Genomic DNA, 16,349 nt, shown 5'->3' with positions numbered 1-16,349 from the left:
GCATTGATTCATTGCTGTGTTTACCCTTACCTTCCTCAGGCCTTTGTGCATTAGTTACACATACGTGTTTGGGCGTTCAAATGGCAGCTCAGCAACTTTCCGTCTGTCCTGCTAGGTAGGATGTCATCTTCCTTTTTATCCTTAGAAGCCCTTTACGATCAGCAGTTCTTCACCCTTGCAGCAAACAGGTGTTTCTAAGCTTGTGTGTTTTTTGTGTGTAACCTTTTCTGTTCATTTTTATCACACCATATGGTATCACATTGAAATAAAGCAGGGCTTCTCCTAAATACGGAGAGAACTCCATCATGGCAAAGTGTGTGCGTAGGATGTAGAGAGCCCTGCAAGTAGAGCAAGAATGAGCCGTGGGATACTTCAGCAGCATTACTGAACATAGGAAGACCGAGAAAGGGCATTTTCTTTCCTTTTTTCTCCCTTTAGTTTGCTTTTGTTTGTGCAGCACTCATCACCTGACTCTCTTGGGCTTGTGACTGCAAGGAGTAGCTGCAATTGTTGTTTAAGAATGTGTTTATAGCTGCAGAACTAAAAAGGTCATCTTCTATTTTGGCCTGCAAGAGTCTCGGGCCGATTCTTCCTCCTCCTTGCCCTCCCAGTTTTGCTGATGTGCCATGCAGTAAGCAGGAATACACAGAAATACTGTCAGCCTAGCACCCTGGAGCCCCTACCGTGAACCAGAGTCCTGCTGCACTGGCTGCCTGGCAAACAGAAAATACATGGGTATCTGGGTTTGAGCTGTGGCTTGCAAGTGGAAGGAGTCTCCAGCTGGCAACAAACTCCTTTGGCAAATGTCAGCTGTCCTGAGGTGGCTTTTGGGGCACTTATTGGCAGTGAACAGAAGATGCCACCCAAGAGAGAACTGTGTTAGTGGCTAATTCCTGTGTTGTAGTCCGTGGATCAAATTGTACATATTTTCCTCTTCACTCTTAAGTTGATCAGTTTGTTTCAGTATGTGTAATACGACATCGATGTATGCATTAATCACCAGAGCAGCTGGTAATTAGTTAATTTATCTTTTATCTCTTTTTTATTCTCACTGGGATTCATAGTACAGTTGGCAGAGGAAACGGGAAGGAAAGGAAAATATTTAGGAAAAATTGCCAAGTATAGGGACATTCCTGCAAAAGCATCACTGCCTAAATAGACCAGAAAACAAATGAATCATGGTGTTTTGGTTAGAAAGACTAAACTGCTCAGAAGAAGTGATGCTGCCTTGTTAGACCTACATTTGTCTGGTGTTTTCACCTGGACAGTGCCATTCTGTTAGCTACAGCTTCTTCAGGGAAACACTGTAGCTCTCCAGGGCAACCTTCGTATTGAAAAAACGCGGGTGAGAAGCTTCCACGCGATTTCTGATGCCCACGTATTTGTGCTGGAAGCAGGAGGGAGCCTATCCTGCCCGCACAGAAACCTCCATGTTGTTCAGCTGAGGGGCTTAGAGCAGACTTCAGGGGTGTCCTGACTGGTGTTGGGCATTTGCGCAGGGCCACAGCTTAGAGAAAGAAGAAAGAGAAAATCTTTTCTGTGGTGTGGAAGATGCAACCAAAAGTTCATCTGCTTTTGGCTGCTTGGTTCCAGTATCCCTTTTTGCTTTCACAGAGATTGTTTGAAGGCACAGTGACCCAAAAAAGACTCTCAGCCAGGTTATTTGGGACGGAGGGGAGACATGGTCCCTGGGAAAAAAAATGGAAAGACAGCATCGAGCCTCAAAGATTTTGATACAGATATAAGCCTGTATCTCAGGAATCACATTTTTGAAGGGGATGCTGCTTTCATCTCTTCTTTATGGACAATGAAAATGGCACTCTCCTTAATGGCAAAGGCTGTGGTGGGAGGAGCTGAAGGTACAAATATTTTCCGAAGCTTACAGAAGAAGCAAATGTGGGCTGGGAATAGGATGCAAGTTGGTTGATTCACTGTCAAATAACCAACTGTCTGACATCCTCTTCATTGATTTTGTTGTCCACTGTGCAATAAAATTATGCTAGGGTTTGCAACCACATATTGAAGCAGTGAAAGAGTTATGCTTTTCTTTTTTTTTTGACTTATCTTTAAAAACAAGGCAAAGCAAGTCATTTTCTGCAGGAATACTGTAGTACGTTCATTTTACATTATTTGTCCTGGAACTGATTAGCAGTGGCAGCTTTCACCATAATTACACAGATCATAATTAAACATATTTTTGTTTTATGAGCTGTGGCAAATTCAGATTCTCTATAAGGCAGCTCTTAGGAATGAAGGCAATTTGCATGTTATAGCGAAGTGCATGTTACAAGAGACATACTAGCAGATGGCTTCAGGGCTTGTTTGCATTCAAAATACATAGCACCTGCAAGTAAAAATGCACTGGGCTTTCTCCATGATAATTTGGGCTTCTTATCTACATGGAATCGGTGTTATTCACTGGACCAGTTATTTAACTCCCAAGTGTCCCCAAACGTGGAAGAGCAGCTGGGCTTCTGCAGTCTCCTGGGATCTGCTTGCAAAAACTCTGTCCATTCCCATAACGTTTGGTGTTTCTTTTGTAGCCTAGCATACACCTGAAGATGTGTGGAGTCACTAAAGAGCTTTACCATAGGAACAGTTACACAGGTAGTCTCCTTAGAACCTCTGCCCAAAAAGGGGGTTGCTGCCATCCCTCTCTAAAAGTTGTTTGGGATTGGGAGATAATAACAGAGTCACTAAAAAATGCAGGGGTTTGGATATCAAGACTATTTTCAGATCTGAGTTGAATTTCACGGTTTTAGAATAAAAAGAATTGGAAGAGGAGGAATAAGCACTGCTGAAACAAAACCCAGTGGAACAAAAAAGCTTAAGTTTGGACTGAAGGAACTGTTCAGACTAAGCCAGATGGAACATGTTTTTCCTGTTTCCCCTCTCATTTTGCTATAAATAGTAGATCTCTGTATTTGAACAGTCTGTGTAAGTGTTCCCTCTCTGTCATGTACAGACACCTTCACAGCACCTTGAAATATGATTTCATAAAAGTTGTCTGAAAACCAGAAACATCAACATCACTGTTCTTCAGCCAAGGAGCTGAGATATCAAGACATTGTAAATAATTTGTGCAAGGTCACAGAGGGAGACTGCAAAAGACTGATGACCTGACCCGGTTTTTCGTGTCCTAAGTCCTACTCGATTCCTTAACTACAAGACCATTTGCCTTACAAGACCAGCTCTGCTGAATATCTCACATTAGTTTCCTTTTGTAAAACAGGTGTGACACAACACCACAGTACTGCTCTGAGGCAGCAGATAAGGTATTCCAGTTCAGAGTACACTTTGCATTTCATTAACACTCGTATTTCCCAAGTTTGGGGAAGTTCACATTTGAATGTGCTTTCCTTTCCTGACCCATTTCTGGAATGCAGCAGTGCCGGGTACCAGTGACAGACAGCTGTGAACTCTGAGCAAGTTCAGAAGGTGAATTATGGTGATGTCTTCCGCTTAGTTAATTATTTTCTGAATCACAACTGAACTGAAGGTGCTCTCAAAGACAATTTGTAAGTTAGAGGGAATTCCACTGCCAGCATCTAACCTGCTGTGTGGCTGGTAAGGGGTCAAACTGTTCTCAGGTTTCGCTTTCCAAATGTGTAAGGTAGCAAACAGTATCTCAGCATCAGATATTCAAAGGGACGGCTTTTCAGTGAATTAACTCGTAACTACTTGATATGCCCATTTGGGGAATTCACCTGCTTGTTCCTGAATAATGCTGCATTCCCTATTCTCCTACCACTTAAACGAAACGAGTGAGAATTTTAGATGAGCAACACATGCAAAATCAAGTCCTCTGGGGCAATATTTAACCTGAGGTGACTGACTCTATTCAACATAAGCCTATATACATAGCCTGGTGCGCAGGATGCTTTGTGAGGCTTAGTGCACGGTGTGTTTCTGCTGAGAGCATGCTTCAGCCCGTATTTCTGTGAGATTTGATAGCACCTAGTCTGATTTGTGAACACCGCTAAGAAAAGTAAAGCCTTGCAATTTTTGCTGTATGTGACATCTCAAGGTTTCAGCTCCCAGGAGCGTCAGGTGAGAAGTCAGACCTGCATCAGAATGACGCAGAACAAGTAGGTCAGCAGTTTTGTTGCATGCATCTTGTGTGTGTCTGTGTGCGTGTGTGCATTTGAGAAAATGGAAAACCATGGCACTGAATCCTTAAGTTTCTGCTCCATCTTTCTTTAGGCAAAAGTCTCACTGACTGTTTCATGTGCAGTTGAAGAGAATCAGAGCTGGTTTGGCCTCTTGTTGCAGTAAAACATGTGGCAACAGTATGTGGAAATGGTAAAGAATTGCAGAATTAGTGGATTTCTTCTAACAGCGAGCAAGGGGTTTGGCTAAAAATAAGGAGAATGGTGTTATTCTTTGCCATGTTTCGTCTGCCCCAGTTGCACTCCCTCTCTGCTTGTGCCTGCCAAACTGCTAGCTAGCTGAAGATTTAAAGAAGCAACACTCACATTCCTATAATAGCTACCAGAATAGCTGAGGTTATCATCTCTTATTCAGACTTTCCTTCCCAAAGCCGGCAAGAAGCAAGCATCCTTGCTGCTGCTTCCCGCTTTCTCTGTGTCACAGGCTGCTCTCTGTCCTGAGCTGCTGTTTCGGCAGGTTGGGCAGCTTGGGCTGTTTACCGTGCTGTGAAAACAGACGGTACATTTTGGGGGCAGCTGGGTGGCAAGGGATTGCCAGAGGGTCTGGCCGGAGATTATAATCCCCTCAAGGCTGGGGGAGCTTTGCAAGCGTGCTGCCCAGGTTGCAGGCACCTGGGGATGATGGGGCTGCTCTCCAGAGCAGCTGCAATTTGGGCAGGAGGCAAGGGAGACCAAGAAAAGAGGGTATTCATCCCCCAGATAAGCAGTCAAAGTGAATTAAAACTGTCTGTGCTTCTCTGGGAGCCTCTGGTCAGCCTTAGCCTAGGAGGAGCATCCTGCCACAGAGGGGCTCGGGCTGAAGTCACCAGGCAGTGCCAGCCGCTGTCAATGGCTGGCCTTGTGAGCCCCACACAGGCCAGGACAGACACCTCCTTTGTCTTTGAAAAGAAGCAAAAGGGGAGAAAAAGCACAAATAAAAAGCAGAAGGCATTTGCAGGGGGGGAGTTGGTTTTCCTGGGGCACCCGAAGCAGAGAGGCCCTGCAGCCCCAGAGCTGAAGCTGCCTGTGGGGGTGAAGCAGCCAGTCCTCTGTGTGTAAAATATTAATTACGGTGGGACAGGCTGCCGTGGCACCCAAGCATGAAGGCAAGGTTGCTGCGTTTGCCAGGGGACCACTGGCTGTGCCAGTGGCTGTGCCCGCCATCCCCGAGGGCTACAGCCCGACGTGGGACTCCTGCGGGTGTGCGGGGCTTGCCAGGACAGGAGGAGGAGGAGGGAGAGGGAAAGCGAAGGGAGGCTCTGTGTTCCTGGGATGCGTGCAGCCGGCAAGGTAGCCAAAACTGTACCAGACTCCCCTTTGCTGCCAAACATGCCTAGCGCCTGCGGCTGAGGGCGAGGGTGGTCACGGGCATGGCGGGAGCGGGGACACGCTGAGCATCCTCCAGCCAAGCCCAAGTGGATTGGTTAAGGAGCAGGGTCGCGGAGGGCAGCAAGGCTCAGGCAGCGCTTCTGAGCCTCCCGCCTCCCTCCCCTCTCTCCCCCAGCCCTCCCCTTCATCCCTGTTGTGTGTGTGTGTGGCAGCTAAACGCCGAGGCGAGAGGGAGCGGATGGCGGATTGCACGCGTGCCGGGCAGCCTGGGATGCTCGCTTTTTCTTCTTCTGGCTGCAGGCAGGGCTGGGTTTCAGACATGAGTGGAGAGAAACCTAAAAAGAAAGCTTTCTACCTAGTGAGGATGAAGCCACTGAAGGAGCCCACCACCACCACTAACAACAATGTCTCTTTTGTGATACACTGTCACATAGGCAAGGAGATCAAACACATTTGCAGCAACTGCAGTCGCGGGGAGGAAGCCCGTGACGGTGAGTGCTGAGATCCTGTGGGTGTAGGAGAGAGGCAGGGGAGCGCGTTTGCTTGCATGGGGGGTGTGTGTGTGTACATGTGTGCGCTCCCGTCGGAGGCTGGGATGCTCGGCTTGCCCCTCCACAGATCCCAGGGAAAGAGGAGAGGGAGCGCGGGAGGAATGCGCTGGGCATCGATTCAGCGTGTCGATCAGAGAGATGCCAAGAGGAACAGGTCCCCTCATTTGCCACAGAAGCTTTGTGCTAACAGTTAAGGAACCAACTCTTGGTTTGTTTTTTTTTCCTTTTTTCCCCCAGTTGCTATAGAAATTGCTGTGTGTATCGATTGTTTTTTGTTACCATTCCCGTGAATTTTAGATCAGGGTTTTCTGCCTTGATAGATCAACTTTTTCCTCGTCGTGCTGCAGTAGAGTTTGCTTGACTCAACTCAGTATTTGGAAGGACTGGTTTACGTAGAATCCAGCTATTGTGATTCTCACCATGCTGTCAAATGCATGGGGGAAATTGTGTTTTTATTGGAATTAATGTAGTGCTCTTCATCAGACAACTGTTCTCATCCCTTCCCCCTCTCCTTTTGGGACTGAGCAAAACCTCCAGAGGATATTCAGAGAGTGACGGTGTAATCAATCACAGGTGTTGCTACAGGTAAGTATATGCTTTTTCTGTTTCTGGGAATGCAAATACTGGAAGGCAACAATGACAAATTATTTGGATTTTGCCAAAGTCAGCAATTAGGAAAAGCTGAGAACTAAAAGGAGCATAAAAGCATTCAGGCAAAAAAACAACCTCACAGATGTTACCCTGCTTTCTTGTTCAGTGTTGTATTACTTCGTTTTGCTGTGTGGTTTTGCGTGTTACTTAGGGCTGAAGGCACTTGACTTAGGACTCCCTGTTAACTGATGTGGTAGACAGATCTCATTTTCTGAAGGTCAGGGAAAGGGGTCTTTTTGTGATAAATGTGAATATGAAATTGCACTTTATTTTTCAGCTTTTGTCACTGAGGCTGATTATTATTATTATTTTAATTAACCAATGCTGCTGTCATTTGCTCTGTGCAAAAGAAAATGTTATTTGGGATCTGGTGGTCCTTTGTCAACCACAGGTCTGCAATTTAATGAAGTAACTGCGGTTTTGCTGAAGTCTCTTCAGAATTAGCATCCTGGTAGTGTGATTATAGTTTCCTTTGATTAAACTGCAGCTGAAACTGAGCGGAATTGCTTTCAGTGGAAAGGGAGAAGACAGCCTGAGAAGCCTGGAAGCCCACAGTGGGTTAAGCACTCTTACTGCTTATGCCACTACAGCAGACGGAAGAATCTGATGAATGCTATGCAAATGCTGAATGTTTTCTTTCCTCTTAAGTGCTACTGGTGACAGCAAGCTCCACAGATACTAAATGAAGGGCTGTGTGCAGCAGCAGCGGATACTTTACACTATTAGTGTGGTCTATTTATCCTTAAAAGCAAATGAAGCCATTTGTTAAAAACATGCTTTCCTAGCTTAATTGAATTGACCTCAAACTCAGTAGCATCAACATCTTTTGCTGGCGTTTTTTTTTTTTTTTTTTTTGCAGCCTTCTAATTGAAATCTTAGCACGGTAAGAAAAGAACGTTGCTTTCCTCCCTTTTAATGCACAGGTGTTCATGAATGTGTGACCCCAGTTACTTGTACTTCTTAATGGGCTCATAGGTATGTATTTAAGGATTTTACTTCCTTTTTTATGTTTGATTATTTAGCTTCAAACCATTAGATACTCTGAGAGGAGGGTATGTCTCTTGTCAGGAGATAATCTAGTAACCCTAGAGAGGCAAAGAATAGAGCAGAGAGACTTCCAGCCAGCAGGCTTCCAGAGCATCCCATCAGTTTGTTTTCACCTCCTCCTTCTGTGGGGTAGGATTTCATTCCACTCCATGCAAATAACTTTTATAGTTGTCATTTAAAAAGAATGTAATACCAGTACAGCCTTAAACCTTTCCTTCCCACCAGCATGCACAGCTGTGAGTTTCTTTCAGAAAGTAAAGAAACTGTAGTCCCAGCCATGCTGGCTGAGCCCGCTCGCTGGCTGGACGCTTGACACATTTTTCAGGACTGAAAAAAGCCAGTTTTTCCCTGGTTGATACCTGTTCTAGACCTTTTGGGGTTTGGAGGGAAAGGATGATATAATGAACTGAAATTATGATCTGATCTTAATGTCAGCAGGACAGATCAGGTAAAGACCTGTGACCGGCCCAGGTACAGAGAAACCTGTAGGGATCTCAAGATGTCCATGCGTCCTCACATTTGCACAACCTAAAAACCACCCAGAAAGGGGACCATTTAGTACTTTTTAAGGGAAATGCACATAACTTTGCAATGTGGACACCCCCACCCTCCTATTCAAACCTATATCTAGTTTATACATGGTCTTGCAGGCCTGAAACTGCACTACTGGACCCAAAAGTACTGCGTGGGTCCTGTGACCCGAGCAACTATTGTATTTGCTGGAACAGTGTACAAAGACCAGAATTCAGTCCTTGTAGCTTAGGCAAGCCACTGGTATACATTGATTTAATGCTGAAATACCCTCCAAATCCAGATATGGGTCCTGAATTCTAGTCATCGTCTTACTCTGTGTTCTCATTTTATTACTGCACTGGCAGAGCTGGAGAAGGAAAATTCATAGTGAAACAGAGCGAAATCATTCAAAGACCACTAACTAATCCAGCAAAAGTCATGACTAGGAGAATAGCAGAAGAGATAGCTGTGAAACCAAAGAAAAAAAAATGGAGGCAGGTGCTGAGTCATATGATATCTTGGAAGGGAGGTTGTGTAATTTGGGGAGAAGTCAGTGAAGGAATTTAGACATGCAGGTGGACTCAGTGAAGTAAGGATAAAGGGAGTTGATGTGGATGCAGCATTTTGATGAGGTAAAAAATGAACAAGAAGCAGGAGGTTACATTAATGCAGATGGAAGTGGGAGATGCTTTAGCCATTGGACTGAAAGGAATGGATGTATTTAATGCTAATTTAGTTGGAAAATAGAAAAGAGAGAGAGGGGTGTATAAAGCGCCAGTGCTGAGAGTTTGGTGACAGAACATCAGAAATGGTGCTGGAAATGGAGAAGCAGTGAAACTGTATGTGAGGGAAGAATGAGGTGTGTGGTTACACCCTGTGAAGTGTGAGTGGCCACAGGACATCCAGGACAGGATGCCAGAGAGGCAACCAGACATGGTAGATTGAACTGAGAGGGAGAAGCCAAGTGTAGAAAGATATGAGTCACCACCAAGAATAAAAGAGCAATCAGGGCTGAGCTCTGAATGCTGCTAGAGGAGGGCTGGGAGGGAAATGTTGGGAGCAGGATGGTGAAAAGTTGTAGAAGTCGCAAGAAAAGACAGACAAGAAGTGAGAAGACAACACAAGTGGAGGTATTTTGAAAGCGCCAGAAGGATGAAGGGGAATGAAAATACTTTCTGAACCTAAATGTGGGAAGGTGACTGGTCAGCTTGTAGAGCAGAAGGAGCTAGAACTACAAGAGATCCAGGTGCACTGGGACTGTGCAATGCTAAACATCTGGTATGTACAGAGCACTTCTCAATGTAATGATTTCAGTGGCCTCTGGGAGGGTTGTTGTGGTGCTAGGTCATAGCAGATGACATACCTGATGAGCTCATACATGATGAGCAAGGGGGCAGTAGTTAGAGGAACATATACAGGGAGAAGAGATTTGGCTGGGTTTTATTTAAGGTGTTCATACACTGAAGGCCCTTGCAGAAGTCTGAGCTGTAATCTGGATCATGGTTTAGACACACCTCTGCTTTAGTGTGGCTAGAAGAACTGTAGAAGTTTCAAAGGTACCCAGAAATGACCTAAGAGAAAGAGCGAGCGGAGCAATTTAAGTCAGTGGGTTGCTGTTGGGGATTATGCAAAGGATCTGACAAGAAAGCTTACATGGAAAAAACAGTTACCTAACAGTGCATTGGAAGGGAGGGACTGCACACAGGAAAGTGGTTTTTATCAGAGCGACAGATGAGCGTTCTCAGCCCAGTTCCCAGCTCTGCAGAGGATATCTGGGCGGCTTTGGACTCATCTGTCTGTGTGTCGCTCTGTACCAAAGTTCCCTGTCTGTAAAATTGAGATAATGGGATTTTCTTTCACCTGCCTGTTGGTCTGTAAATAGACTGTGAGTCCTTTGGGGGGGGGGCAGGGGTGCTGCCTTTTGTGATTTACATTTCTAGTGCCAAGGATTGTGGGGTGCCAGGATTTTGGGGTCTCTAGGTACAAGTGTAGTGGAAATACAAATGATATTAAGAATAAACATACCCAAAAGGTTTCATTCAGAGCTCAAACCCAGTCTGCTTATTGTCTGCTGCTGTACTTAAGGATTTTGCTGTTTAAGCAGAAATGATTCATTATCTTACATATGCATGAAAATCAGCGTGGATAGAGATACTCTTGCCTTAGGAATTCCAACACTTGTTTTGCTGCTGCCGTCCTTTTTCTAGAGCCTCCTCCAGATAAGTATCTTTACGAAATGGAAAGGGGGATCTGGGGAAGTTGTGTGTGTGGGTTGTGTGTGTTTGTGTGTGTGTGATTCCCACCTGAAATTGAAGACTGTTTTGTTTTTTTCAACCAGGAACTTTGAGAACATTTACTTTATCATCACTTAAGAGATTGTCTCTGAGGCGATTATTTTGCTTCCCACAAAAGTAATTATTGAATGAAATAGTTATCTTCCAGACAAGCCATAAGCCCTGCAAGAGCTGCATGTAAAAATAAGTTTTCCTCCACTAATTCTCACATTATTTCAAACAGTAGCTGCTCTTCCATTACTATCTCTAGGGTGAACATGGTATGTGGCTATGAGGCATTGCAGTCGTTTACAGTTGTACCTGTTAAAAATCCTAAAATATTTTTGAGGAAAAAAAATTAGACTACACAGAATGGAAAAGCAGACAAAAAAAAAAAAAAAAAACAAACAAAAAACCAAACAGTGTACCTTGTCCTGCTGTTAAGTGTGGGAAGCTGAAAAACATGTTTGAGGTTTCAACAGCTGATATAATTATTCAATGTGTGTCTTTAGTCTCTGAGGGATAGTTACCTTAAAGAAAGGGGCGGGGGGGGAAAGGCATGGGCAGAGTGAGATATGTCTACTTGAAAGCACGGATCATAAAATAAAATAGGCTTATTTTTGTTGATTGAACTCGTTTGATTCGGGTGAATATGGTGCTATGCCAGAGACAGTTGATGAGGTTGAGCAAAGCTGCTCCACATCCCAACGGGCTGCAGAGGGGCTGGGTAGGACACTTTGCTCCCACCAGCATTGCCTTCTGCTTGGGAAGATAAGAGCCTCGGGCCGAGAATAAATGTGCCTTTCTGGGAAGGAAGTGTGATTCCTACTCATGGTAACTTCCAGGTGGCAAAATCCCAAGGCGGGCAGGACGTCATCCTTTACCTTTTCTTTACAAGAGAGCAGGGAGGGCAGAGTCCCAGAGTCCCAGCGCCCCACTCCAGTCAGTGTGTCTTATGCGTTCAGGTCTAATAGAAACTCATCAGCTACCCGTATTTTGTCCTGAGATCAGAGACTAACAGGGCTGCCCTGTGCTGGCGTGGCTGGACGTGGGCTGCAGGCAGGGAGGAGAGTGAGGAGGAAGAGAAGAGGAGGAAGGTCAGTTTGAACTATGAAAGGGGGTACCTCTGACTTACATGCTAAGAATAGCAAATGTGAACAGCTGACCAGAGTTATGTGAGATTTTCCTTAAACACTAGCAGCTATTTCTGTTGGCTGGTCTGCTGTAAAAGGAAAGGGATGGGAAAAAGAGGAGGGATTAGGTCTTCTACCTTTATGTCCCAAAATAAAGCTTAAGAAACACCACCAAGCCTGAGGCAAGTCATTAACTGCTAATGTGCATCACTGTAGTGACTAGCTCATATCCTGTTAAACTGCCTGTAGCTACTGGCCACAAAATAAGTCGGTTGCGTAGGATTCCAGGAGAAGCTGTGCTGACAACAGGAAGTTCACTGCCAAGGTTGCACAGGCTGTCACCCAGCAGTGCTCTGGGCTTATTTTGAAGAGCCCTGGAAGATCCTGTGGCCAAAACTACGATATAATTTACATTATTGACTGAAACTGTAGGAAAAATATAGATAGTAAGCAGGGATTCTTCATAGAATCATAGAATGGTTTGGGTTGGAAGGGACCTTAAAGATCATCTCGTTCCAACTCCCCTGCCGTGGGCAGAGACCCCTTCCACTAGACCAGGACGCTCAAAGCCCCATCCAGTCTGGCCTTGAACACTTCCAAGGATGGGGCATCCACGGCTTCTCTGGGCAACCTGTTCCAGTGCCTCACCACCCTCACAGTGAAGAATTTCTTCCTTATGTCTAATCTAAATCTACCCTCTTCCAATTTAAAGCTATTTCCCCTTCTCCTATCACTACCTACCCTTGTTAAAAGTCCCTCTCCAGCTTTCTTGTAGGCCCCCTTTAGCTATTGAAAGGCTATAAGTTGCCTTTTCTTCTCCAGGCTGAACAACCCCAGCTCTCTCAACCTGTCTTCATAGGAGAGCTACTCCAGCTCTCTGATCATCTTTGTGGCCGTGAATTAGATAGTATAGGGGGAAAAGGTGTACACAAGATAGGGTCAAGCTTTTGCAAGCACACGTCTAAGTCCCACGTTTTCCAGTGAAAAACTCCTGTGTACCTATGGGAAAAAATGTTAGCCACTTTTTCTGGGAATTCTGTATATCCATGTCATTGATTTGAGGGGATTTAGGAACAAAACCAACAAAAAATTATGGAATTGGTCACAATGGCTCAGCCCCCCTGTAATCTTTATTACACAGTGTTGACGTAAGGACACTGATAAGAGGACATCTCAGTTCTTCAGGTCATTAGAGAGCAGCCAGCCAGCCTGTTTCAGTCCTGTCTCTTCTCATTGATTTATTTCCTTTTCAATGCTGTAACTCAGTTGTCATCTTTTGATAGCATCTTAACATCCTGCTCTCTATTCTGAGAACCAAGTTTAAAGTCTTGGGATATGTAAGTCTCTTAAATACAAAGATTGGGGCAACACTGAACACACAGTGAAAAATCAGTTCCTCATGGGGAGTTCAAAAAAGCAAACAAAATGCGATCAAATAAGATGAAAGCAATACCGTATATTTCCTGTATTTAACAATAATACTGCGCTCTAAGTATTTGTTGTTATCTTGAGTAGTATGCCTAGTTTTCATTCTTCTGTATCAAGCTAGATATGGCAGATATACAATACAGAACTATTTGATAAATCATGAAAGGCCCCAAGTTTTCCACTTATAAAGTGGGAGGGGAGGTGGGGGGGTGGTGCATAAAAAAAGAAGCAAGATGCAGAAAATGGCATAGATTATGGTAGGCAGGTTCTCCTCTCGCTCTGCTATAACCAGAGCACTTCAAACCATCTGATATTGACCTGGCTGAACAAGCTTGGCTTTCTGTGCCTTTTTGCATCATCCCTATGTCCTATTTTAAGCTTTGATCCCTACCCAGGTAGGCAGTTAGTTTCCATTTCTGTGTTTGTCTTTCCTGAGTAGTTCCCTTACTTGCTTAGAGATGTTTCTCTTAGAGGATCATTGGCATAGTTGGCCTGTTTCTTTTTTAAAACTTGAGATTCTTTAGAAGAAAATTAGATATTTGGAAATACTTCACTTTACCTCAATTATTGGAATTTTATTCATTAATATCATCAATTCCAGTCAGAGCTAAGCAGCAGAAAAGTACTGGGTACATAGAGAAGAGATCAGAAGAGATAATCTGATGCAGTATTCTGCCATGTGGCATCTTTTCTTTTCGTCTCTTTTTGTTTCACTTTTTCTTTCTTTCAGTTTGTAACCAGTACTATTTATATCAATTTGTGCTGTTATGATACCTTCTGCCTCTCTTTAGAAACAAGAGTTAATATTGTATCATTTAAAGCATTCGAGTTCATTTATGGGCTCCTTGATTGATGAGCAAAACCTATCCTTTTGAGTATACTGTTTTACGTATAATGTTATCATTGCTGCTACCTCAGAAGAAGAAGTAGACATTCTACGTTAATTTTTGTATTGCAGGAATTTATTTCTTGATCCATTTCAGTGGCTGGTAGTAAATGTATAGCTATTCCTTTGTATCTGCTAAGATTGTCTTGTCTGTAATCAGACAAGACCAAATTTAGCTTCCTGTTGTCACCTTATTCAGCCCCCAATTGGCCAGAACATAATTTCAGGAGCACAGTATAGATGTACATGGTACCATATTGCTAACAGTCTGCCAGGATGTCTAAAATTAATTGGATACATTTGCAGTCTGTTAAATCAATCATGCCAGGTCTTGCCCATGAGCCAAAACCCAGCGTCAAGGCACTGGGACATCTGAAGGGCAGCACCAGAGTGTACAGAGGTTAAGCAGCCCTGGCTGGATGTTGCAGTCCCTTTCTTAAGAAACTGGAGGGTGCTGTTACGTTTGCCATTCTCTAGATGGATGCAGCAAAGCTGCAAAGGGGTGAAGCTGGGACATACTTGGAGGCCTCGTTTTTCCTTTGTGACTTTGATTTGCACGCTTCTCAGAAAATGATGATGTTCTTGCCTTTCTGTGAGCTGGAAAACTGTCCTTTTGCTGGTTTTTGGCTCTTGTGAAGTGACGTGAATCTTCACTGGTCTGTTGCTTTTAGTCTCCTTGTCTCGGGAAGGATTGTGTGAAGAGGAATAAGATAATGTCTGATCTTGTTGCTGTCATCTCTCCCTGACTCTTCTGGCTTTGGGTCCAGCTTACTGAAGATGAGGCAGATCTAGCAGAGCCTCTGCCTTTGGATGAGACACATTTAAAAGAAGTTTAATTATTTCTGTTGCTCTCAAAAACAATGAACACATGGTATAATTTAAACCAAAGATCAGATCGATCATTATAAAACCACCTGCTATAACTTCTTTGGAACAACTAGACATCTCATTCTGGCTTGCTTATGCCCAGGCCACCCTGTCTAAAAGCTACCCCCAAAATCATAGTGCTTATCAGCCATCATGAGGATGTGCTGTTAAGAGAGCTTTCATGGGACAAGCGCTGTGCCTCCCTGAAGAAAAGCTCCAGATCCTAAGTGAGAAAAACCACAAATAAGAGATTATTTTACCTGACTGACAGCCTCTGCAGATTTTCTCTGCATAGATAGCGGAAATTTTGAAGGTCTGAAAATATGAGTCAGGAATTAAAGCCAAACATTTCCCTAGCTTCCCCCCCACACCCCGAAAAGTACAATTGTGTCCAGAAAGTCCAAATAGAAGAGGAGGACAGGTTTCTGCATGTATGATTTATAGTGTGCTATCAGGACAGGGAACAGCATGGGACACATGTAGGCTCCAGGACCATGGTTTCTATAACTGAGATTACCGTTGTGTCCATTTCTTTGCCCCTAACTAGGAGAGGCGTTCAATCTCAGATACACACTGAATCTCTGAAGCTCATGGGTTGCAATTTAAGATGTACAACCATTTTTGCAGTTAGGGCCCAGTGTATTTGTTGCTTGAGACATTTTGGAAAGGATGTAAAGTGTACTTTAGGTCTTCTCTCTCCTTCCTCCTGCCCTGAGCTGTGAAGCCCAAGACTAGGATGACGAGTTTAGTGCTACAGTTCAGCAGATGGCTTCCTCTTTCACTACTTAAGGAGGGATCTCTGTCATCTTTTGTGTGACATTTTTCAAGCCATTAGTCTAATGGCTTTGTGCAATAGGAGTACAGGGAATAAAATTAAAATGTATGCGTGTATGCAGCGTCAGTGGTTTTTTTAAGAGAAAAACTTTGTCAACCTTGCTTTTCGTAAAGTAAATAAATAAATAAATAAAATAGAAATGTTATTTCTTCTACATCAGCTGAAATTGAACTGATACAAGAGAGTATGTGTGTCATGCTGCTATAGAGCTTTATAACATCTTATCTTTCCCATTTTACTTTCCAATCTGCTTAAACTGCCAACACTGCTAAAAATTGAGATGTACAGGCTGAACAGTCAGCAGTGCATGTGCACAGACGTGTTGATGGATGGATGGACAGTGGAAGCTGTTTGAACCGGAAGTTAAATCAGTATTGAAAGGCCACTTCCCTCTCCTCTTCCTGTGCACCAGCAAAACAGGATGCTCTCCTTATGCTAGCACAGTGGTTTTACTGGATAAATAGCTTTGAAATTTGGGTTCAGCCTGGAGGAAAAGTCAGGTGCAGAAACTTGCATGGAACTTAGGCTGTTTGAAGCTGAATTGTACCCTATTGTGAAATAGAAGAGGGAGATGATTAAAGCTTTCATTAATATTTACAGCCTCAAAGTAATTGTCTGCTGGTTTATAGTCCTAAGGGTGAGGGGTCATCTTCTAGTGGTCTGCTGTGACACTTAAGATGGGATTTGC

General features: G+C 43.9%; 1 protein-coding gene across 5 annotated transcripts in view; it reads left to right on the top strand.

Moving 5' to 3' along the window:
• Positions 1-16,349, top strand: part of PHACTR1 (phosphatase and actin regulator 1) — a 317,085-nt gene that overhangs the window by 166,864 nt on the left and 133,872 nt on the right. Inside the window, exon 1 of one of the 5 annotated variants that reach the window (XM_086740219.1) lies at positions 6,511-6,613. The exons of the other annotated variants lie outside the window; for them this stretch is intronic. The gene's annotated coding sequence lies outside the window, so the exon portion shown is untranslated. Of the gene's footprint in view, positions 1-6,510; positions 6,614-16,349 lie in introns of those variants that run through there. 5 annotated transcript variants of the gene reach the window in all.

Source organism: Chlamydotis macqueenii, chromosome 2 (assembly GCF_036417535.1).
Source record: "Chlamydotis macqueenii isolate bChlMac1 chromosome 2, bChlMac1.mat, whole genome shotgun sequence".
NCBI lineage: Eukaryota > Metazoa > Chordata > Aves > Otidiformes > Otididae > Chlamydotis > Chlamydotis macqueenii.
This window is presented reverse-complemented; position numbering and strand designations above follow the sequence as displayed.